Source organism: Protopterus annectens, chromosome 13.part0, assembly GCF_019279795.1.
Source record: "Protopterus annectens isolate FY-2018-M chromosome 13.part0, PAN1.0, whole genome shotgun sequence".
Lineage (NCBI taxonomy): Eukaryota > Metazoa > Chordata > Ceratodontiformes > Protopteridae > Protopterus > Protopterus annectens.
In genome coordinates, this window is record NC_056747.1 from 753690141 (window position 1) to 753714964 (window position 24824).

A 24824-nucleotide genomic window follows, 5' to 3' on the forward strand; every position below is an offset into this window, starting at 1 on the left:
AGGCCTCTACAGCCAAAAATCCTACCCCCTCTGAGAGATTCCAGGGTGCTGGATAGATGGGGAAAGAAGGTTTATACGTCTACAACCTTGGCAATCAGGGTCTTAAACTGCCAGTTTCATATGCTTAAATATCAACAGCATGTTATGGGCTTATTGAAACAGAAAATTATGTTGATTTCTGATTGTGTGGAAAATAGAGTTACAGGAATTGTTGCATTCAGCGGAACAGGTTGGAAAGCATACTTTGCAATGTGGTTTTGATTCCTTGTAGGCCTCTTGTAGGGCCGCCGTTACTGGATCTGTGATTAGAAGGCATGCTTGTTTCAAGGAGCAAAATATGCTTGATCATGTTAAAGCTAAATTGTTGGATGCCCATTTGCAACAGGATACTCTGTTTGGTAATAAGGAAGAAGAGGATTTAAAGAAAATGGAAGACAAAGCTAAATCTATGCAAACTGTAAAAGATTTCTTGCAAGTGCAGCCACCTAGGTTCAGTAGACACTGGCCTACTAAAAATTGGTCCTTTCTGTGTCCAACAGAGCCAGTCAAGGCAAATCCAGGCACTCAAAAGGCTCCAGATACCAATCACAGGGTTCTTACAGGTCAAAGCAGTGGGGGGTGCCTCCACCTTCAAATCTGGAGGAAACAAAGCACAACCCGACAGTAAGCAGTTTCAATGACTTTCCTCTACCATCACCAAGCACTTTGGCAGCCCCCTTGGGGGGAAAAACTAGCACTTCATGCCCAAAATTGGCAGTTAATTACCCAGGACAAGTGGGTATTAAACATAGTATCCCAGGGGTACAGATTTCATTTCCATACTTTGCCAATTCCAAACGGATGGCCGTATCTGCCACAAAACCAGTGGGCAGAGGCCCAGAAACAAGTCATGTCCCTCATGGATATGGGGTCTATTCAACCGGTACCAGAAAATGAGAAAGGACAAGGTTTTTATTAAAGACTTTTTCTGGTACCCAGAAAAGACCATTCTTGGCATCCAATACTGGACGTATCGATTTTGAACACATTCCTGGACATTCCAAAATTCAAAATGCTGACTTTACAACAGCTACTACCTATGCTAGGCATGAATGCTTGGTTAGTAACTTTAGACTTAAGAGGCATACCTGCATATCCTAATAAGGGAATCATGCAGAAGATACCTCTGCTTCAAAGCAGGTTTTTTTGCATTACCAATTCTCTGTACCGCCCTTTGGCTTATCTACTGCGCCCAGGGTCTTTACAAAGTGCCTGGTACCAGTGCTTGCATTCTGCAGACAAAGAAGCATTCAAATTTATCCTTATCTAGACGACTGTCTAATTCAAGCAGAGGACAAGGTCACTCTTCAACATCTGGCGTTTGTAAAAGGCTTCTAGGATGCCTAGGGTACACCATAAACGAAAAGAAATCAAAACTGGTTCCCTCTCCAATAATTACATTCCTGGGTGCAAGCTTGAATACAACTGCCCAGATGGCTTACCTCAAGCCAGACAAACAAAGGCAACTAACAACATACTTCAAACAAATGGCATAAAAACCCAGTTATCTGCAAGACAAATTTTGCAGGTCTTTGGGGTTCATGGCATCCTGCATTGTACTAATTCCATATGCAAGACTGCATATGAGGAAACTTCAGTGGTACCCAAAAAGTTTATGGAGTCAACATTGTCACAGTCTGGAAACAATGATTCCTCTCATTCCCTGCCTACAACAGGAGATGTTCATCGTGTTACCCTGCTGCAGTCATCACAGTTGGGTTATCCTGCCGTCAGGCGGTCCCGCAGTTGGCCCGAATTCCAAAGTCTTGGTCTGGCGTCGGTTGCTGTCGCTTCTTCCCTGATGTCAGTGCGCCAGGGGTATATAAGAGGCATCTGATGCCATTTTCTTCAGTCTTTCTTGCTGCGTAGTGCCCAAAGCAGAAGCAGTTCGCAAGTGCTGGTCGACTGACACCTGAGATTTTCGAATAGAGTTTCAGTCCGAAGTCTTAAAAGCTAAGTACCCCGTTGAGGAACCTTTTCTTGCCTCAGTCCGATGTCAGAAGAAGTTAATAATTGCATTTCTTGTGGAAGCAAATACCTCATAAGGACTTTCATTCTTATTGTATACCTTGCCTAGGCCCAGACCACGTCACTGGTTGTCGGTTTTGCGCTAGGTTCAATAAGCGAACTATAAAGCAACGCTTTGATTTCGCACGACATTACTTCGGTAGGAAATTTAATTACACTATGCCGTCGGAGCAACCTACTACCAGCGTGCATAAAAAATGTAAGGATAGACAGGCAGCCTAGATCCAAGCCAGACTCCGAGGCCTCGGCTGGGCCGGTCGCCGGTCTCCGGTTTTCAGTGAGGCACCTATGCAGTCCCTGACTTCCGCAGAATTGGAACCCCAGACCACTTTGGATTCTCTAGCAGAGAGTTCTAGGCCAACGCAGCCATTTTGTTTAGGCCCTACCGACAACATTGCAGAAGGAGAAGCTTGTGCTGTAGAAGCACCTTCGGTTTCAGAAGGTGTCTTCAGACCGACTACTCTCGCCATAAAATCTTATGCTAAGCTTAAGACTCCTCTAAAACCAAAAAAGACTGCACTTCAGTCTCCAGTTCAAGGCCCCATGCCTAAGAAACAGATGCTTAAAATGGCTGAAGATTTGATTTCTTTGATCAGGCCCCCCCCGACAAAAGGCCTAGACAAGAGGAGGATTATGCCTCCTCTGATCAAGTGTGTATTTCCTCAGGCTCCTCTGAGGAACAGGATTACTCCTTTCCCCGTTATGAAGATTCTGATGCTGAAGATTCCATTCCCTCAGCTTCTTCCCTTGAAGATTATTCCTTTGGGGAAACCTTACATACCATGAGGGAACATTTCCACTGGGAAGGTCAGGACTACTCCGACTCTAAGAAAAGGCTCTGAGAGTTTCTTTTACTCCCCCAGCACAGACCTCTTGCTATCCCCCCAGTTTGACATTGTGGATGGTGTCTACTTAGAATCTAGTCTAAATCCACATTCTCTGCCTCCAGCTCCAGCCAAGCCATATAGGTACTATAGAGTGCCTGACTCGCACACATTCCTTTACAAAAGCCCTGTTGCTGGTCCAGAGACAATCTCCCAGGGTCCCAAAGGGGCTAAGGCTTCTATGGCTAAAAATCCTATACCCTCTGAAGGGGACTCCAGAGCACAAGATAGGTGGGGGAAGAAGGTTTACACCTCAGCTACTCTAGCTATGAGCGCTAAATAGTCAATTTCACATGCTTAAATACCAACAATTCCTAATGTCTCAAATAAAACAAAAGATGAGCACGCACCCTCACTAGTCTGAATTCAAGGAAATGCATTATCTGTTGCATGCAGCTGAACAGGTGGGCAAACATACTTTACAATGTGGATTTGATTCCTTGGAAGCATCCTGTAGAGCAGCTGTTACTGGGTCTGTTATACGTAGGCATGCTTGGCTAAAGGAACAAACTCTGCCTGATCATGTTAAAGCAAAGTTACTAGATGCACCCTTACAGCAGGATGTCTTATTTGGGGCTAAAGCAGAAGAGGTTTTGAAGAAAATGGAGGATAAGGCAAAATCTATGCAGACGGTCAAAGATTTCTTACAGGTACAACCCCCACGCTTAAGCAGAAATTGGCCAACAAAAAATTGGTCCTTTCCGGCTTCTGACAGACCACAGAGGGGTAAATACAGGCGCCCAAGGGGCAGAGGACAAGCACAAATCCCTTACAAACCTCGCCAATGGGGCGCTGCAACACAGAAGGGAGAAGACCGGTCCCAAACTACTAGAAGGCAAACACAATGACTTAAACCTCAAACTGCCAAGCAAATCTCTCTTGGCAGCTCTCTTGGGAGGAAAATTAGCACTTTTTGCAGACAACTGGTGTATCGTCACAAAAGACATATGGGTCCTAGACATTATCTCACAAGGATACAGATTCCATTTCCACACCTTGCCAAGGATAAAAGGAATGCCAGACCTGCCACAAAAACAAATTATAGCTCTCATGGACATGAGAGCCATTCAACTGGTACCTACACAGGAGCAAGGCCAAGGATTTTACTCGAGGCTCTTTCTAGTCCCCAGAAAGGACAATGCTTGGAGACCCATACTGGACCTTTCAATTCTAAATACCTTCTTGCAAGTACCCAAATTCAAGATGCTAACACTACAGCAGCTTCTTTCCATGTTGGGCAGGAAAGCTTGGCTAGTAACGTTGGACCTCAAGGAAGCATACCTGCATGTCCCTATCAGACAAAATTGCAGAAGATACCTCCATTTTATTGCAGGTTCAACCCATTACCAATTCTCTGCACTGCCCTTTGGCTTATCTACTGCGCCCAGGGTCTTCACAAAATGCCTGGCACCAGTAATTGCATACTGCAGACAAAGAGGAATTCAAATATATCCATACCTGGATGTGACTGCCTCATCCAAGCAGAAAGCAAGGACATTCTCTTACAACATCTGGCTTTTGTAAAACATCTTTTAAGTTGCCTAGGGTACACAGTAAACGAAAAGAAATCTAAACTAGTGCCCTCTCAAAATATGACATTCCTGGGCGCCAGCTTGAATACAACGGCCCAGATGGCTTATCTGACGCCAGACAAACTACAACTAACTCAATACTTCAAAACAATGGCAACAAAGACCCAACTCCCTGCAAGAAAAAATCTGCAGGCCTTGGGCTTCATTGCATCTTGCATACTACTAATACCATTTACAAAACTGTATATGAGGAAATTACAATGGTACCTAAAAAGCGTATGGACTCAACACAGCCACAGCTTCGAAACAATGATACCTCTCATTCCCTGCCTTCAACAGGAGTTTCTATGGTGGTCACAGGCATGTCACCTCAACAAGGGTCAGCCTTTCACCTTACCCCCAGCCAGGCAAATTATGATAACAGTTGCATCGGACTATGCCTGGGGGACACGCATAGCAGGACGATGCATTCAAGGCATATGGATTGCAGATCAAAGAAATCTGCACATCAATCAAAAAGAAATGCTCACTGTACAGAATGCCCTGACAGCCTTCAAGGACCTCTTACATCCAGGACAGCTTATAATAAGGACAGACAACACCACAGTAATGTGGTACATAAACAAGGGGGGGTACACACTCCTACCCTCTATGCAGGCAAGCAATGACCTTGTGGAACACAGCACTGGCGTACCAAGTTCAATTACAAGCTCAATTCCTGCCAGGAAAAAAGAACACATTGGCAGACGACCCAAGCAGAAACATCAAGGATCCCCACGAGTGGAAACTGGATCCACAAGTATTTGCAATGATAACTCAAAAATGGGGGCTCCCAGACATAGACCTTTTTGCCAGCCCCCAAAACTATCGGCTATCAAAATTTTGCACAAGGACATTTCACCATCAAGCTTGGAAAGTGGACACACTCTCATTCTGTTGGAAAAACCTGACCGTATATGCCTTCCCTCCATTGCCCCTTCTCACAAAGGTGCTGCTGAAAGTCAGGATGGACAGACCCCGAATGATACTCATTGCCCCAGACTGGCCACGCCAGCACTGGTACCCATTATTAAGGAATATGGCCCAGTGCCCACCTTGGATTTTACCACAAATTACTCATCTGCTCGCACAGCAAGACAGTCAGATTCTACACAGCCAGCTCAAAACCTTAAATTTGGCTGCATGGCAAATCCCCTAAGCAACCAGCCAGCTCCTCTTTCACAAGCTGTTATGGATGTAATACTGGAGGCCAGGAGGCCCAGCACCAGGAAAGCCTACTCAGACAAATGGAAAAGGTTTTGCGCCTGGAACCAAGCTAAAGGCCAAAATACCCTTCAGCTGGACATACCTCAGATTCTACAATATCTAACCGAAATGTTACACAAAGGGCTTTCTTTTTCATCTGTTAAGATCCACGTCTCCGCTATTTCAGGTCACTACAGCACGGATCCTCCCTTATTTTCACATCCACTTCCAAGGCAGTTTCGCAGAGGTGCCAAAAACATTAGGCCTCCCAGGAGAGCACCAACACCAACTTGGGACCTCAATTTTGTTCTGGAAAAACTTACATTATCTCCTTTTGAGCCAGCTTTCTCGGCTGACTTAAAGTTTATATTATGGAAGACTGCCCTGCTGCTAGCAATTACTTCAGCCAGAGTCGTCTCAGAGCTTCAGGCACTTATGGCAGTAGAGCCTTTCCTCATTTTTCATCAAGACAGAGTTTCTCTACGAACTAACCCCTCCTTTATGCCTATGGTGGTATCCAGTGTGGCTCTAAATCAAACCATCCATTTACCCACTTTCTTTCCAAATCCACAGAACAAAGGAGAGAGACTCCTGCATTCCTTGGACATTCACAGGCAGCTACTCTACTATTTGGATAAAACTAAGGTCTTCAGAAAATCTGACCAGCTTTTTGTATCCTATGCTACAGCATCACAAGGAAAGTCCATCTCAAAACAGACCATTTCCAAATGGATAGGACATTGCATATGTTTTTGCTACGCCCACCATGGAAAACCAGTTCCTGCTAGCGTAAGACCCCACTCTACCAGGGCAGCAGCTACATCTACAGCCTTCCTCAGCGGGGTGCCAACCAAGGATATTCTGGAAGCTGCAACTTGGAGTTCAGTACACACCTTCACTAAACACGATCACTTACCACTTTACTCTGACTAGAACTGGCTTCGCCACTGCAGTTTTGCAGGGCCTCCTAGCCTCCTCTTATCCTGTTTGACTCCACCTCCCATCCTTAGCTTTGGGATTCAACCCAAGTGTGATGACTGCAGCAGGGTAACACGATGAACATAGTACAGTTTTGTACCTATCATAAATGTAGATGTTCGAGTGTATACCCTGCTGCAGTCCAGGTTACCCTCCCTCCATCCCCTCTGACCTAACTAAAACCTTTCAATACCTTAGGTTCTGATACAACCTTTGTGGTGTATTTGCTTATAGCTGGAGGGATGTTTTGTTTGTGCTACACTTTTATTATTGGTACTATCTACTGACCACCTTTTGGGCGGGCACCTGACATCTGGGGCAAGAAAAACTGAAGAAAATGGCGTTGGATGCCTCTTGTATACCCCTGGTGCACTGACATCAGGGAAGAAGCGACAGCAACCGATGCCGGACCAAGACTTTGGAATTCGGGCCGACTGCGGGACTGCCTGACGTCAGGATAACCCTAGTGTGATGACTGCAGCAGGGTATACACTCGAACATCTACATTTATGGTAGGTAAAAAACTGTACTTTTCTTTGGTGGGCATGCATCAGACTACGCTTGGGGGGCCCACCTGGCAGGGAGATGCATTCAGGGCAAATGGACCCCAAACCAAATACATTTGCATATAAACCAGAAAAAGATGCTAGCTGTTCAGAATGCTCAGTCAGCCTTCAAAGACTTACTTCATCCAGGACAACTGATAAAGACGGACAACACCACAGTTATGTGGTACATAAGCAGGGGGGTACACATTCCTACCCCCTTTGCAGACTAGCAATGACCTTGTGGAACACAGCCTTGACTTACAAATACATCTTCAAGCTCAATTCCTGCCAGGAAAGCAAAATACTTTGGCAGATGACCTAAGCAGAAATCTTATGGACCCGCACGAATGGAAACTGGATCCACAAATCTTCAGCATATTAACACAGAAATGGGGGAGCCCAGACATAGATCTATTTGCCTCTCCCCAAAATTATCATTTGGACAAATTCTGCACAAGAACTCATCACAAAAAAGCATGGAAAGTGGATGGGCCTATCCTTCAGCTGGAAAAACCTACCAGTCTGTGCCTTTCCCCCTCTGCCTCTATTCTCCAAGGTCTTACTAAGTCAGACAGGAATAAACAAAAATGATCCTAGTTGCTCCGGACTGGCCTCGCCAGCTCTGGTACCCACTTCTAAGGAATATGTCTCGGCTTCCTCCATGGTACTTGCCTCCAATACCTCATTTACTGTCTCAGCAGAACTATCAAATTCTGCACACTCTGCTCCAAACTCTAAATCTTGCAGCATGGCTGATCAACTAATTATTCGAACAACACATCTCAGTAAATCTGTAATGGATGTCATTTCGGAAGCCAGAAGGCCTAGTTCTAGAAAATCTTATGCTGATAAATGGAAGAAATTTTGTGCTTGGAACCAAGCACAAGGAACTGACGCAGCAAAGCCCAATATTCCTCGGATTTTACAATATTTGACTGAGATGCTTGACAAGGACCTATCTTTTTCTTCAATAAAAATCCATGCCTCTGCCATCTTGGCTCATTTACAACACAGAGCCTCCCCTCTTTTCTCATCCTCTGTTTAAACAGTATTTTAGAGGGGCCAAAAATTTAAGGCTTCCCAGAAGATCACCAACTCCTGCATGGGACGTCAATTTTGTGATGGAAAAACTCACCCTGCATCCTTTTGAACCAGGAGCTACTGTGGTTATAAAATTTCTATCTTGGAAAACAGCTTTTCTCTTGGCAGTCACTTCAGCAAGAAGGGTTTCAGAACTACAGGCTCTCATGGCAGTGGAGCCTTTTATTATATTTTACCCGGACAGGACGTACCTCATGACCAATCCTTCTTTTATGCCTAAGGTGGTATCCAGTGTGGCTCTTAACCAGACCATTCACCTGCCATAATTTTACCCAAATCCGCAGAACAAGGGGGAGCGGATTCTACATTCATTGGATGTCCACAGACAACTAAGATTCTACTTAAACAGGACCAAATCTCTAAGAAAGTCTGAGCAATTACTGGTAGCATTTGCTGCAGGGTCAGAGGGGAAGGCTATATCAAAGCAGACCATTTCTAAGTGGATAAGCCACTGCATTCGTTTCTGCTACTTGCACCATGGTAAACCTGTGCCCAAGGGGATCAGATCACATTCCACCAGGGCTGCCTCTACTTCAGCAGCTTTTCTCAGAGGGGTTCTAACCAAAGACATTCTAGAAGCTGCTACTTAGAGCTCTGTTCATACCTTCACAAAGCATTATCATTTGCCCCTCTTCTCCAATCCAGGGCAGGCTTTGCCACTGCAGTTCTGCAGGACCTTATAGCCGCTCCTAATGCTGTTTAGTTCCATCCTCCCATCCATAGCTTTGGGATTCTACCCAAATGTAATGACTGCAACAGTGAAACACGAAGAACATAGTATAGTTGTGTACACTTGCCATAAGTGTAGATGTTAGAGTGTATTCACTGTTGCAGTCTGGGTTACCCACCCACCATCCCCCTTTCTATACCTTTTCATTCCTTCACTATACATAAAAGCCTTTGGTGTATTAGCTTTTAGATGAAGGTAAAGTTTGTTTCTAAAAGTGCATTTATATATATTTACTGTTTATATATATATATATATATATATATATATATATATATATATATATATATATATATATATAATGTGTGTGTGTGTATATGTATGTATATATATATATATATATATATATATATATATATATATATGTATGTGTGTGTATATATATATATATATATATATATGTGTATATATATATTTATATATATATATATATATATATATATATGTATGTGTATATATATATATATATATATATATATATATATATATATATGTATATATATATATATATATGTATATATATATATATATATATATATATATATATATATATATATATATATATATATATATATATATACATATATATCCTGGAAGCTGCTACCTGGAGTGCTGTACATACTTTCACCAAGCACTATCATTTACCAATTTTCTCTAAATCCAGAGCTGGCTTTGCCACTGCTGTTTTGCAGGGCCTTATAGCTGGCCCTAATGCTGTATAAACTCCTTCTCCCAACCATAGCTTGGGAATCTACCCAAATGTAATGACTGCAACAGTGAAAAACGAATAACATAGTACAGTTGTGTACACTTAACCATAAATATAGATGTTTGAGTGTATTTCAGTCCTGGTTACCCTCCCTCCAGCCCCCTACTTTTTTCTGACTATACCTCTCCTTTCCTTTACTATGATTAAAAGCCGTTTTGGTGTATTTGCTTTTGGTTGGAGGTATACCTTTGTGTGTTTATTTGCTCCCCATTAGGGGGGTGCACTTGACATCTAGGGCAAGAAAAACTGATGTAATGGCGTCGGCTGCATGTTTTATACCCCTGACGACCTGACGATATGGACCCAAGACTTTGTTAATCAGGCCGATTGAGGGCAACCTGCCAGCAGATTACCCAAATGTTAAGACTGCAACAGTGAATACACTCTAACATCTACTGTTATGGTAAGTGTACACAACTTACTGTCTTGCTATAACAGTTGAAGAGGGAATACAGCAGGGGCAGGTATTAGGTTTAGATGCGAAGATCTCTGGTTTCGGTAATATTTGCAAGGTTAGGTAGACGTCTGTAAACAGCAGTCCCTCTGCACAGTAGTGAGTGATCCTGCACGATGTGCAAACAGGCTCAAACAAGCAAAAAGCGGTTCAGACTGAAGCTTTATAAAGCAGAAAAACAGGAAACTGCCAAAGTTCAAATTATCCAGTCAAAATGCCCTGAACAGAGTCCTGCAACAGTAACTGTAGCTAGATCAGTCCAGAATGTACCTTCCTCCCATAAGGGCATAGGGGAGCCTCAGCAAAAACTTCAATGTAGTCTGTGCTAGTGTTTTTCAGGTGCAGCAAACAAGTAAAATGAACAAAACAAGCAGGTAATTGGTAATTACAGTTGTAAGAGTAATTCATTTGGCAGACGAAATAAAAAATGCATTAACATACAGTTGCACAGTTTACAGATATACAGCAATTATTGTTTTAATCAGAAAGTGCAGAAAACATTTGAAAATAAGCACTTCTTTTGTAGTCTGTCGGCAGGTATTTCGAAGACAGTAGAGCAAGGGCAGTGAGCCTAATTCACTGCAGTTTTTGAGCAAACCGAGCAGGATCCAAGGTCGCCTTGTATGCCAGGCATAAACCTCCTGTCAGCAGTCTGTCGGAAACTGAGTTTAAAGATGGGGTTTTGAGGCAATCTGCGTAGGATGTTATATTTGCTCCCCATGTTCTTTTTATGAGGAAACTCTGTGGATGTTCCAGTTGCATGTGCCTGATGAGGTACTTGTAGATGGGGGTGTTGTACTCAGTGATGGGGTCTGATGATGGCCGACTACAGTGGGATGATGACTTCCCTGGAACCTAGATGTTGTGCCCTTTCTTATAAGTTGAATAACATAGAATGATTTTCTTAAAACCTTGGACACATGCTGGTCAAAATTCTGGTTCATATCTACACGAGTCCCCAGATCTTACTACTGTGTGCTTTTTGGGGTGTTTTATCAGCAGGCTCATTAAGGTTATTTCCCTGGGTAGCTGACTATCCAAAATCTACTGTTAGGCATTTCTTGGTATTGAGTTTTAAGCTATGCCTTTCTGTGTTGTACCTTCCTGTAAGATGTTGGTATTTGGGTGAGGGGGTGGTGGTAGTTTCTATGACTGCTCCTAGCTTGCAGTCATCTGCAGACTTGGTAAGCCAGGCGTCCTTGATGTTTGCCCTTGACTACCGAAAAAGTAGAAACCAAAGTGACCCAACACAGAGCCCTGGGTGGGGAGACTTGGCCTTTATTCCACAATGAAAGGTGATTTCAACCAGTTGTGTTTTGGTAGTGACTACTAGGCAGGGTACCCTTGTAGGCCATTTTAAGCCATGTCAATTTTGTTTAAAGGTGAGAATCAAGCCCTGTACCTTGTGACTGTGAGGTAAACATCTTAACTGTTATGCCAACCCCAAACAGTGTTCGTAGCATGCATAAAGCAGCTTTGTTGATCTCTTCCCTCTGGCTTGTTGGCTGATGTAATCCATGACCTGTAGTGGGCTCAGGGCTGAACTGTAATGCATGCCTACTCGCTTTTGGAAACTCCTCTGGGAGTTTAAACACTGTAGCAGTAGATCCTTGTACATATCCTGCAATAATTCTACCAGGAGCCTCTAATTAGATTGGCAGATTTGGTGACTTCTCTTTGTTAATGTCTCAAGTCTTTTGGGTTTCTAATACCATGACGGGAATGTACCCCATTCCTAAGTCAAAGTCCGATTAAAGTTCTTGAAATTAGTATTGTTTCAGTCTTTGTCAGCAAAAAGTACTCTTTGGAGCACCCGCAATGTGCCCAGTAATGACTCCTTCAGCAATTCGTATGGAGTTGCATGGATTGTTAACGTATCTAAATACGATTGTAGATTCTTTTTTATAAGACCTGTTGCTCCTACTACTGTTGGAACTGTCTGGGTATCTTTCTTCCACATTGCTGTCGTTTCTGCCTGCAGATCCAGGTATTTTATGGTTTGGTGTATCTCTGTACGCAAGACACTAGCCGCTGGGTGAGGCAATTTCAATGATCGATGCTACACTTGTCTTTTCTTGAACCACTATATCCAGTTTTCTAGCATCTATCTTTTGAACTGCTGGTAATGGGTGGTCCCAAGTGATATAAACATAATCATTTTCTGTGATGCTTTGCGCTTCATGTTTCCAGTGTTTTCAGCTACTTCATGTTTGCACAGTCCCCAGTGCAACAATCTTGCCACATTATTATGCCTTTCATTATACATTCCTTCTGCCATTAGTATGTTGCAACCTTCAGCAAGGTGTGCAACTGTTTCTAATTTGGTTTTACAAAACCTACATTTGTCCGTTTCTCCCACATGTTCAGTAGACTTTATAAACGAATGTGTACGTAGCCCACTATCTTGGGCTGCCAATATTAACCTTTCATCTCTTGGTTTGAATTCCTCTCTTTAACCCTTCCTGCATTCATTCCTGGTCAACATGGGGTTCTTCAAGAAGTTTTCTATGCTTGCAACTATATTTATGCTTTTGCCACATTTCTTCCCTTCTCATCTGGTCCTTCACCTTATATTCTTTCTTTTCTTTTTTGGAACATTCATTTGCTGCCTGATTTTTTTATCCACTTCTGGTTTGATTTCTCTTTCTGCGTGATGCCAATATGCTTCTGCTAAATTAAGCAGAGAAGTACTCTTAGATTTATTCTCCTAGTTTCAAAACTTTCACTACGTTTGGGTCTTGTGAAGTCCGCAGATGTGTGGAGTCCCACGATTGCAGATCTATACATATATTAAATTTCAAGAAGGCCCATCCCTCCTTCAGAACAGGGAATATATATAATCTTGGTATGCACTGATTTTTGTAATTCATTTGGTGAGCATGAAGCATCCTTGTTTTCCTTTTTAATCTAACCAACACGTTTTGGGGCCAGTCACTCCAAAACTGTAAGTTAGGACAGGAAAAACAAATTGGTTTATAGCTTGAATTTTGTTCCTAGATGTCAGTGCTGTTTTCAGGATTAATTTAAGTCTTCTGAAATATTCCTTACTAAGTTTTATTTGCATTTGTCGTGTTTTATTGTTGATCCTTCATCAATTCCCAAGTTCCCATATATTATTACACTCCGTCTTTCAGTGAAACTTTGACAGTTGAGGACTTTTCTCCACAACATTGGAGTAGGTATATTTAAGTTCAAGGGGTTGGGGGGTATATCAGTTTGGTGCTGGGGTGACTTGCTCCCCGGGGTGGGGGAAATTACTCTTGAGTTTTGACAAAATTGCTTTCTTGAAACATTTTCAGAGATTTTATTATCATGGGAAAAAAGGTGTCAGTCTATCAGCATGATTGCATTCTACCCGGGTTTCCAAGACTTGGAACTATGCAATATACAGCAGCATAATGTCAGTAATGTGACGTGCCTAGCTTCATTGGTATGTGTCCCATGCCAAACTGGTGACATCATAACATTTTCACTCTCAACACACTCTGGGAATGAAAAGACAAATTAAAACTTTTTATGCTTGAGAAAGCATTCTCTCTTTTTTTTTTTTTTTTAATTAAACAAGAAACTTGTTTAAGTTATCGCTTATGACATAGGCAGATATACATTTATATAAATGAAACCCGACCTTGATGACTTAATTTTAGTTGCAAACATAAATGACTTATTTGAATGATGGAGCCTGGACAGACATTACATAGCTCATTCATATCCTGCCTTCTTTTAAACCCCATTCCTCACCTGCATGTATTGTTCCCACAGTTTCCATTTTTTCTATGTAACTTGCTCCTACCCTTTTCTAAAGTTCCCATTTCCAGTTGTTTTATCTGTTACTATATTCAGTACTTTTAGTACAGTTGGTTTACACTTTGATTTCCATTTCCTAGTAACTGCTTTTTTGGCATCCACCATAATTAGACTCTGCAAGGCCTTACTGTGTCTAGGCAATTCTGATTCTGTTTCATAGCCCTTGCTCACCCAGTATTTATAGTAGAGTGGTAGAGTAGTCTGTAACAAATTTCTAAAGTCTGCCAACTCATTACACTCCCAAAAAACATGCTCCTAATTAGCTCTTCCTTCCACATTTCATCTCCAACATTTGCTGTCTACCTAAGGAAAAATTATTTGGAGTCTACTTGGGGTATAAAAATACCTATGTAAATACGTTCAGGCAAAGATCCTAAATCTTCTAGACTTTGTTGCATATTTGGGAGACCTACATATATACCCTTTTTATTTTTTTGTGAATTGCTTATCCAGTCTCTTTTCTCAATTCTTTCTAACCTCCACTTATTGATTCTTAGTTGTCATGCATTATGTTATATGCTCTACTAATTATTCGTTTAAGATTAAATTTTGATGTTCTTCGTGTTTCACTGTTGCAGTCATCACATTTGGGTTATCTGCCTGCAGGTAGCCCTCTGCCTCCCTGAATACCAGAGTCTTCGGATTTCTGCATCGGATGCTGTCGCTTCTTCCATGACGTCAGATCGTCAAGGGTATAAAACATGCAGCCGACACCATTACATCAGTCTTTCTTGCCCTGCGGTGCCCAAAGCAGAAGCAGTTCACAAGTGCCGGTCAGCTGACTCCTGAAATTTTAATTTTCAAGGTTCAGACCTGAAGTCTTCAAAAAGATAAGTACCCCGTTTGGGATCCTTTTTTCTTGTTCTAACCAGTGTCAGAAAAAAATAACAATTGTCTTGCCTGTGGAAAGCAAATACCTCATAGAGATTTTCATTCTTACTGCGACATCTGTTTAGGCCCAGACCACGACGTCACTTGCTGTCGGTTTTGTGCCTTGTTCAACGCCCAAACTATTCACCATCTGGCTATTTTCGTAGCCAAATTTTCGTTCTCTATCTCCATACTCCGAAATGGCTTTGTTAAGCCATCTGTCTACCGATCTTCCAAAAAAAGTAAGGATAAAGACAGACAGACTGCATAGGTCCAAAACTGCCAACGATGCTTCCGTTAAGCTAGTCGCCAGTCCGCCGTTATTCAGTGAGGTGCTTTCGCAGCCCCTGATACCCGCTACTACAGATTCGCAGGCATCTACTTAGGCCCATTTGGAGTCCGGTATGCCACGAGATGCTTCGACTATGGAACCTGGGGATGTCTCTACCTTGGATGGGTCCGGAGCCGCTGTGCAGGCACCGGCTTCTGAGGGTGTATTCAGACCTACCGATTTTCATATTAAATTGACAACTTCGTTTCAAGCTAAGAATGCCGAATTCCTCTGGCCTAAAGTTTGCACAACAAATTCCTCAGGCCTAAAGCTTGCACTACACCTAGAAAACCGACAACCAAAGTGCATTCTCCGGCCCATATGCCTCAAAAACAAATGATTAGTATGGCTGAATACCTTATTACATTAATTAGGGGAAGCCAGCCTTCCCCCTCTAAGAGACCTAGAACTGACTTTCTGACTCTTCTGATCAGGAATCTGCTCTCTTTGTTCCTTCTGACTACCAAGATTTACCCTTATCTACTTATGAGGATTCTAATGCAGAGGATTCCATTCTCTCTGCTTCCACTCCCTTGCATACCCTTAGGGAGCATTTCCGCTGGGAAAGCCAGGACTCTTCTCAGTCCAAAAAGACTTGGGGAATTTTTAAACCTCACCAAAAACAGAGTTCCTGCACGCAGAGCAACTGCACGGCACTAAAGTAAATTGTATGACAAAAACGAACAGAATTTTTAAACCTGCCTCAACACAGGCCTCTAGCTATTCCTCTGTTCTGGAGATTGTAGATGATGTTTTCTTGGAATCCAGCCTTACCCCAGACGCTCTGCCTCTAGCTCCCAGGAAACCTGATTGGTATTACAGAGTACCTGACTCTCACAAATTCCTCTTTAAGAATTCTACTGCAGATACAGAGACCATTTCCCAAGGACCAAAAGGCATTAAGGCTACTACTGCAAAAAATCATACCCCTTCTGATAGGGACTGTAGAGCTGTAGACAGATGGGGTAAGAAGGTATACACTTCTGCTACTTTGGCCATTAGGGCTTTAAATTGCCAGTTTCATATGTTAAAAGTATCAGCAGCATATTATGGGACTACTTAAACAAAAAATTTATGTTGATTCCTGACTGTGCTGAACGCAAAGATTTGCAAGAGTTGATTCATTTTGCTCACCAAATTGGCAAACATACTTTGCAATGTGGTTTTGGTGCTTTAGAAGCATCTTGCAGGGCTGCTGTCACTGGGTCTGTACTTAGAAGGCATGCTTGGCTTAAGGAATAAAACTTGCCAAGTCATGTTAAAGCTAAATTACTGGATGCACCCTTGAACCAAGAGCGCCTTTTTGGCAACAAAGCAGAAGTCCTCAAAAGGATGGAGGAAAAAGCTAAATCTATGTAAACTGTTAAAGATTTCTTACAAGTACAGCCACCTAGATTCAGTAGGCATTGGCCTTCAAAGAACTGGTCCTTTCCTGACCCTTCCAGGCCTTCTCAGTCCAAATCCAGGAGCAGCACACCACCAAGACTTCAGTCTCAAGATATCCACAGATCTAAGCAGTGGGGGGCTCCCACTTCCAAAGCAGGGAGTAGTAAACCACCCCCCTATGGAAAAATGGCACAATGACGTATCCTTAACTCTTCCAAGCCTTGCTCAACTACTTGCTCCATTAGGAGGAAAGCTTGCCCTGCATGCAAAAAACTGGGAACTCATTACCCAAGACAAATGGGTTTTAAACCTAGTTTCCCTAGGATACAGATTCCAATTCCACTCACTCCCAACCCCAAGTGGATGGCCAGATGTCCCCCCAAATTAGTCGGCGGAGGCCCAAAAACAAGTGCTCGCTCTCTCCTCAGTATCAGGGCTATTTAACCTCTCCCAACAGAACAAAGGGGACAAGGTTTTTATTCAAGACTGTTCCTGGTTCCCAGAAAAGAAAACTCCTGGCGTCCTATCCTGGACCTGTCTATTCTCAGCACCTTTCTGGTCGTTCCAAAATGCTATCTCTTCAACAGCTTCTCCCTATGCTAGCCAAGGATGCCTGGCTGGCAACCCTAGCTTACCTGCACATCCCAATAAGGGAATCCTGCAGAAAATACATGCGTTTCAGGCAGGCTCCATGCACTATCAGTTCTCTGCACTTCCCTTTGGTTTATCTACTGTGCCCAGGGTATTCACAAAGTGCCTAGCTCCAGCCATTGCATTTTGCAGGCAGAGAAATATTCAGATTTACCCATACCTGGACGATTGCCTGATTCAAGCAGAGGGTCAGGACTTGCTGTTACAACACCTGGCATTTGTAAATAGACTTCTAACCTCAGTAGGGTACACCATCAACAAGACGAAATCACACCTATTACCCTGCCAACAGATTGTATTCCTGGGAGCAAGCTTGAACACAACTTCCCAGAAGGCATTCCTCACTCCAGAGAAACACGTTGTATTTGACAACCTGACTTCTCTTGACTTTTACCTTTCCTTCTTGTTTGGCATGCATTATATCATGTGTATTTGCTTTATGCTGGGGATGTTCCATACCATATAATTGCTTCCTATTTTGGGGTCACCTGACATCTGGGGCAAGAAAAACTGATGTAATGGCGTCGGCTGCATGTTTTACACCCCCGACGATCTGACGTCATGGAAGAAGCGACAGCATCTGACGCAGAAATCTAAAGACTGGTATTCAGGCCTGCTGCGGGCTACCTGCAGGCAGATGACCCAATTGTGATGACTGCAGCAGTGAATACACTCTAACATCTACATTTATGGTAAGTGTACAAAACTGTACTTTCTCAGTTTTACTGAGAACTCTACCAGTGCTGGTCTTTCACTTAGGATCCCCCTATTTTCTTTCTCTCTGCCTATATTCCGAGATCAGTCATTGATAGGGGAAGGCCATCTCAAGCCAGCAAAACGTATAAATTCCTGGTGTCTTCCCATTCTGTTACTTTTCTGTCTAATTATTTGCTCCTAATGCCTTGGGTCTTTTGCTAGTTTTCTTCAAGTAATTCTTGCCCCTTCTTGCCTGATGTCCTTCATGGATGCATCTGCAGTCATAACAAGTGGGTTGTCCTGTCGTCAGGCAGCCCTGCAGTCGGCCGGATTCCAAAGTCCGGGTCCGGCTTCGGCTGATGTCGCACTCCACCCGACGTCATCTCTGTTGGTCTTCGGGTATAAAAGCATCAGCCGACGCCATTTTCCCTAGTCTTTCTTGAGCAGAAGCTGTTCGCAAGTGCCGGTCGGTCGGATCCAGAGATTACTTCTACCGAATACTACAAGACTTCTAAAGCTAAGTACCCGTTGGGGACTCTTTCTTGCCTCAGCCGATGTCAGAAAAGTTAACAATTGTTTAACCTGTGGGAAACAAATACCTCATAAAGATTTCCACTCTTACTGTCTGCCTTGTTTAGGCCCAGCCCACGAGCAGCCTGTTCGGCCTGTGCCTCTTTCAACCGCGCTTAGGCGCCGGTCGGAGTTTGCAGAACAGTTTTTCGGTACTGATTTTGCGTACATTATGCCGTCGGATCCTCCGACTACCCAATCTTCAAAAACGCAAAGATAAAGACTTTCGGTCAAGGCGGTTTCGGCGAAACCACGGCAAAGCAAACGTGTCTCGGTTTCGGCGAAACCGAGAAAACTGCTCAAAGTACAGCTGAACCTATTTTACAACTGAGGCCCCTGCTACAATTCTTGAATCGACCTCAGAAATTTTACCCACTACGGTGGTTGATTTATCAGACACCATCCCTTGGATGTCTCTACCCCAGCACGTGGTGCTGCTAGGCCTCCAGCAGCCATGTCCATTAAGGCCTTTGCCAGGGCTAAAGCAGCCAAGACTACTAAATCAGTGCCTGTTAAACCCCTCATCCAGGCCCTCTTCTAGTTCTCAAATGCTTTCTTTGGCAGAAGATTTAATTTCTTTAATTAGAGGATCTCAATCTCACCCAGACAGGGCCTCTCAGCCCCAGAGAAGAGACCTAGGGCAGAGCCCCTGAGCCAGTGTCTTCTGATGATTCTGCTGATGAATCAGACATAACTGACCAGCCTGAGGCTCCCTTCTCCAATTTTGAAGATTCTGATGCTGAAGAATCCATTCCAGTTGCTTCCCACCAGAAGAATTCTCCTTTGGGGAAACCTTGCATGCCATGCGAGAACAGTTCCAATGGCAGCAACAGGATTTTCAGACTCCAGAAAAGACTTAGGACCTTTCTGCACCTCCCACAGCACAGGCCCTTAGCTATACCTCCTGTTCTCTCTGTGGTGGATGATGCTTTCAATGACGTTTGCTCCGCTCCAGACTCTTTACCCCAGCCCCTGCCAAACCAGACAGATTTTACAGGGTACCAGATACTCATCACCACCTTTACAAGGCCCCACTTGCAGACCCAGAAACTATATCCCAGGGTCCCAAGGCAGTAGCGACCACAGCTAAAACCCTATTCCTTCTGAAAGGGAAGCAAGGTCACTAGACAGATGGGGTAAAAGGTCTACACTTCAGCTACTCTCTCAGCTAGAGCTTTAAACTGTCAGTTTCACATGATACAATACCAAGAGTTTATGCTTGATCAGTTAACTAAAAACTAACTACTGATGAATCTCTTGATAAGAAATATGTATTAGAGATGGTAAATAACATACAACAGGTTAGCAACCATTCCTTAAAATGTGGCTATGATGCACTGGAGGCTTCATTTAGATCAGCCATGACAGGCACAGTGATAAGAAGGCATGCATGGCTAAAGGAACAAGCTTTACCGGATCATGTTAAAGCTAAGTTGCTAGATGCTCCTATGGACAAGACAAGTTTGTTTGGTACACCTGCCCAGCAGGTTATGAAGAAAATGGAAGAAAAGGCAAAATCTGTTCAAACTGTTAAAGATTTCTTGCAGGTTCAACCCCAAGGTTTAGCAGGAACTGGCCTGCCAAAAATTGGCCCTTTACTGACACCACAAAATTACAAAGGGGCAGAAATAGTCGTTCCAGAGGCAGAAACCAATCCAGAGGAGGTGCCTACAGAGGCGACAGTGGCAAGGTAGCAGCAGAGGCACAGACACAGCCACTGCCACTACATCAGCACAACCACAGTGACTTAATCCTAAATCCACCTACCAGGGAACAAATAGCAGCCCCTCTAGGCGGAAAGTTAACCTTATTTTCAAAGAACTGGCACTACATAACAAAAGACAAGTGGATTTTACAAACCATAGATCAAGGTTACGGTTTCACTTCCACACTTTACCAGTCAAAAGAGGAATGCCAAATCTACCTCCAAATCAAAAACAGAGGCTCTACAGATAATGGAGTTAGCAAACATGAGAGCTGTGGAAAGAGTGCCAACAGCAGAACAAGGAAAGGGGTTCTACTCAGACTATTCCTAGTTCCAAGAAAGGAAAAAGTTGGAGACCAATTCTCGATCTGTCCACCTTAAATACATACATCATTGTCCCAAAATTCAAAATGCTGACCCTACAGCAACTTCTTCCCATGCTGGGCAAGGAGTCTTGGCTGGTAACTCTAGATCTCAAGGAGGCATACCTGCACGTCCCTATTCGACCAATCTGCAGAAGATACCTCAGATTTCTTGCAGGATCAGAGCACTATCAATTCTCAGCATTGCCCTTTGGCTTATCTACTGCCCAGAGTATTCACAAAATGCCTGGCATCAGTAATCGCCATTGCAGACTACAGGAATACAAATTTACCCATACCTGGACGACTGCCTGCTACAAGGGGACAACAAAAGCAAGCTGACAACAGATTTACAAAGGGTCATTTACTTGCTACAAGGACTGGGATACACAGTCAATTTACAAAAGTCGAGGCTGATACCATCCCAAACAAGGACATTCTTGGGCTGAATTGGACACAGTACAACAAATGGCATTCCTGACTACAGAAAAACAAAAGAACTTCCTCTTTACTTCTTGGCACTAACAAAACTGAACAAGTTAACAGCAAGAAAATTTCTACAGGCCTTGGGCTTCATGGCATCATGCATAATCTTGGTCCCATTTGCCAGACTACATATGAGGAAACTACAGTGGTACCTAAAGAATTTATGGTCCCAACACAGACACAGTCTAGAAACAGAAATCCCACTAATTCCATGCTTAAAACAGGAGTTCCTATGGTGGGCTCAGGCATGCCAGTCAAACCCAGGCCTGCCCTTCCGCAGAGGTCAACCAAGCCAGACCATCACAACAGACGCTTCAGACCTAGGATGGGGGGCCCACATGCTGGACAAATGCGTGCAAGGATTGTGGACACAGGATCAACTTCACCTGCACATCAATCTAAAAGAAATGCTGGCAGTAAAACTGGCAATCCAAAAGTTCAAACCATTCCTCAAAGAGGGCCAGTTGATGATAAGGACAGACAACACCACAGTCATGGGGTACATCAACAAACAGGGAGGCACTCATTCATACCCCCTATGCAGAATGACCTTGGAGCTGTGGACCCTGGCTCTCAGCTACAACATTCAGTTACAGGCAATATTTGTACCGGGGAAAGACAATACTCTAGCAGACATACTAAGCAGAACCACTGGGGATGCCCACGAATGGAAGCTGCACCCGGACATCTTCAAGACCATCTCAAAGAAATGGGGAATGCCACAGATAGACCTATTCGCATCACCTCTCAATCACCAGCTCAAAAAATTCTGCACAAGGACATTCCACCCACTAGCATGGAAAGTGGACTCACTCTCCTTCAACTGGAAAGGCCTAACAGCATATGCATTCCCACCTCTTCCCTTGATACACAAGGTACTACTAAAAATCAAGGAAGAACGTCCAAGGATAATCCTGATAGCCCCAAACTGGCCAAGACAACACTGGTACCCACTACTGAAGAGCATGTCTCGAACAACATGTGGCCAATACCCTGATGCCTTTGATGTTAACTCAGAACAACTACAGCATCATACATCCAAACCTAAAACGCTGCAACTGACTGCATGGAACATCACATAGCAGCAGCTAATCCAGAACTTTCCCAAAGAGTTAAAGACATTATTCTTGAAGCACGCAGACCTTCAACAAGAAAGAACTATGCTGGAAAATGGAAAAGGTTTGTCATTTGGAGTACCGAAGAGGAAAAGATGTGTCAAACATAGATATGCCTAACATTCTGGAGTATCTGGCGAACTTCTTCATTCAGGCCTGTCCTACTCCTCCATCAAGATACATGCATCAGCTATTTCAGCAGAATACAGCTTTGATCCACCTGTCTTTTCCCATCCTTTGCTCAGGCAGTTCCTCAGAGGAATCAAGAATGTAAAACCTCCAAGGAAACCACCATTACCAGCTTGGGACTTAAACTTTGTGCTAGAAAAGTTGACACTAGCACCCTTTGAACCAGCAGCAACAGCAGACCTACAACACCTGTCATGGAAAACTGCTTTCCTACTGGCAATTACTTCAGCAAGGAGGGTTTCAGAACTACAGGCCTTAATGGCAGTGCAACCCTTCCTAATCTTCCACCAAGATAGAGTGTCCTTGCGGACTAATCCTACATTTATGCCTAAGGTGGTATCCAGAGTATCTTTAAACCAGGCAATCCACCTACCTACCTTCTTTCCCAACCCACAAAACAGAGGGGAAAGAATACTGCATACCTTGGATGTACATAGACAGCTACGCTACTACTTGGACAGAACAAAAATAGCAGAAAGACTGACCAACTTTTGTAGCCTATGCAACAGGAAGGGAAGGAAAAGCTATTTCCAAACAGACAATCTCCAAATGGATAGGAAATTGCATACGATACTGTTACTCCTTCCATGGAAAATCAATTCCACAGAACATAAGACCTCACTCTACAAGGGCAACAGCCACTACCACAGCCTTCTTACGAGGAGTGGCAACCAAAGACATTTTTGAGCTACTTGGACCTCCGTGCATACATTTGCCAAGCATTATAATTTGCCTCTTTATTCCAGATCCCGAGCAGGGTTTGCCACTGCTGTACTGCAAGGGATCCTAAACACACCATAATCTACCTTTATCCTCCTCCCTAGTTGGCTATGGTATTCTACCCACTTGTTATGACTGCAGATGCATCCATGAAGGACATAGTACAGTTTTGTACCTACCATAAATGTAGATGTCCGAACTGGATAGCATCTGCAGTCAGGATTACCCTCCCTCCTTCCCTCTGTGGTACTCCTAGGGTGTTTACCCTCCTAATAGCTAGCTCTTGGGGGGGAGTCTTTTATGGTGTATTTGTTTGTATATATGTACATATATGCTTATTGTTGTGTTTACCTCTATCTATTTGGAAACATTGGCATCTATCCAAATTTTACCCTGCAAGAGGGCTACTGGCATCTGGGGCAAGAAACACTGAGGAAAATGTGATGCTTTTATACCGAAGACCAACAGAGATGACGCGACATCAGACTTTGGAATCCACTGCAGGGCTGCCTGACGACAGGACAACCCACTTGTTATGACTGCAGATGCTATCCAGTTCGGACATCTACATTTATGGTAGGTACAAAACTGTACTTTGTTTGTATCCCTAATTGCAGTATTCCCTATCAGCAGAATCTCCTTTTTACATTCCCGTGTTGGCTTAGTTCTTGGAATATCTTCTGCTACTCTGTGAATACAATATTATGTATGGTGATGGTTGTTCTATCTAAGGATCTGCATCCAAAGTCCCAGTCTGTCCTTGTTTCTTGAGCCCCCCCCTCCCCCATTTCATCATCATCCATTTTTTACTTTGAATTATAGGTTTCTCCTTCTGCTATGTATTGGAGCCTTAACTGTGTTGCTCTGAAATACCCCTTCAAATCAGGTAATCCCAGACCACTTTGTCCTCTTGGAAGAGTCAGCTTATCCCACTTTTGCCATCTTCCTCTCCCATATAAAATCCTTCAGCTCTTTATTAATTACTTTCCACAGCTTCTATAGTTGACAAAAATGGTTGACCTTTTGTATAAAACTAAAGGGACTAAAACATTTTTACCTTCTTGTATCTTGCTATACTTCTCTATAAAACAGGGCTTCCAATTTCGCAGTTTTTGCATTTTTTTTTTTTTTTTTGGTTAGTCTCTTCCCACATATCCTTAGCTGCCACATCGGAATCCTTCTTTTTAATCTGAACAAGTTCATGTGTGGGTACATAATTTACAGCTATTGCTTTTGTTTTAACTTCATTAATTTTGTATACTAAAAAGATTTGAAACTGTATCAAAATTTTCCACAACACTGAAATGTCATTTTCTGGTTTTATCAGGTATAAAATAATAGCAAATAGAGACAGCTTTTCTTGATTACCATAGCAATTATATTCTTAAATTTCTGAGTCCCTTATTTTATTTACCAATGGTTCTAAATGTAATGCAGATAACAAAAGGGAAAGAGAACACCCTTGCTTGATACCTCTGCTCAAGCAGAAATGATCCGAGAGAAACCCACCCACTTTTTTAATTTTCACTTCCGATCCCTTGTATAGCCTTGTAATCAACCTTATAATTTTATTAGGGAATGCAAATGCTTCCATTGCCCTGTTCATAAACTCCCAACTTACTCTGTCAAAT

General features: G+C 43.1%; 1 protein-coding gene across 1 annotated transcript in view; it reads left to right on the forward strand.

The window, feature by feature from the left end:
- TAOK1 (TAO kinase 1) overlaps window positions 1-24824 on the forward strand; it is a 3628992-nt gene that overhangs the window by 321857 nt on the left and 3282311 nt on the right. The window lies entirely within an intron of this gene.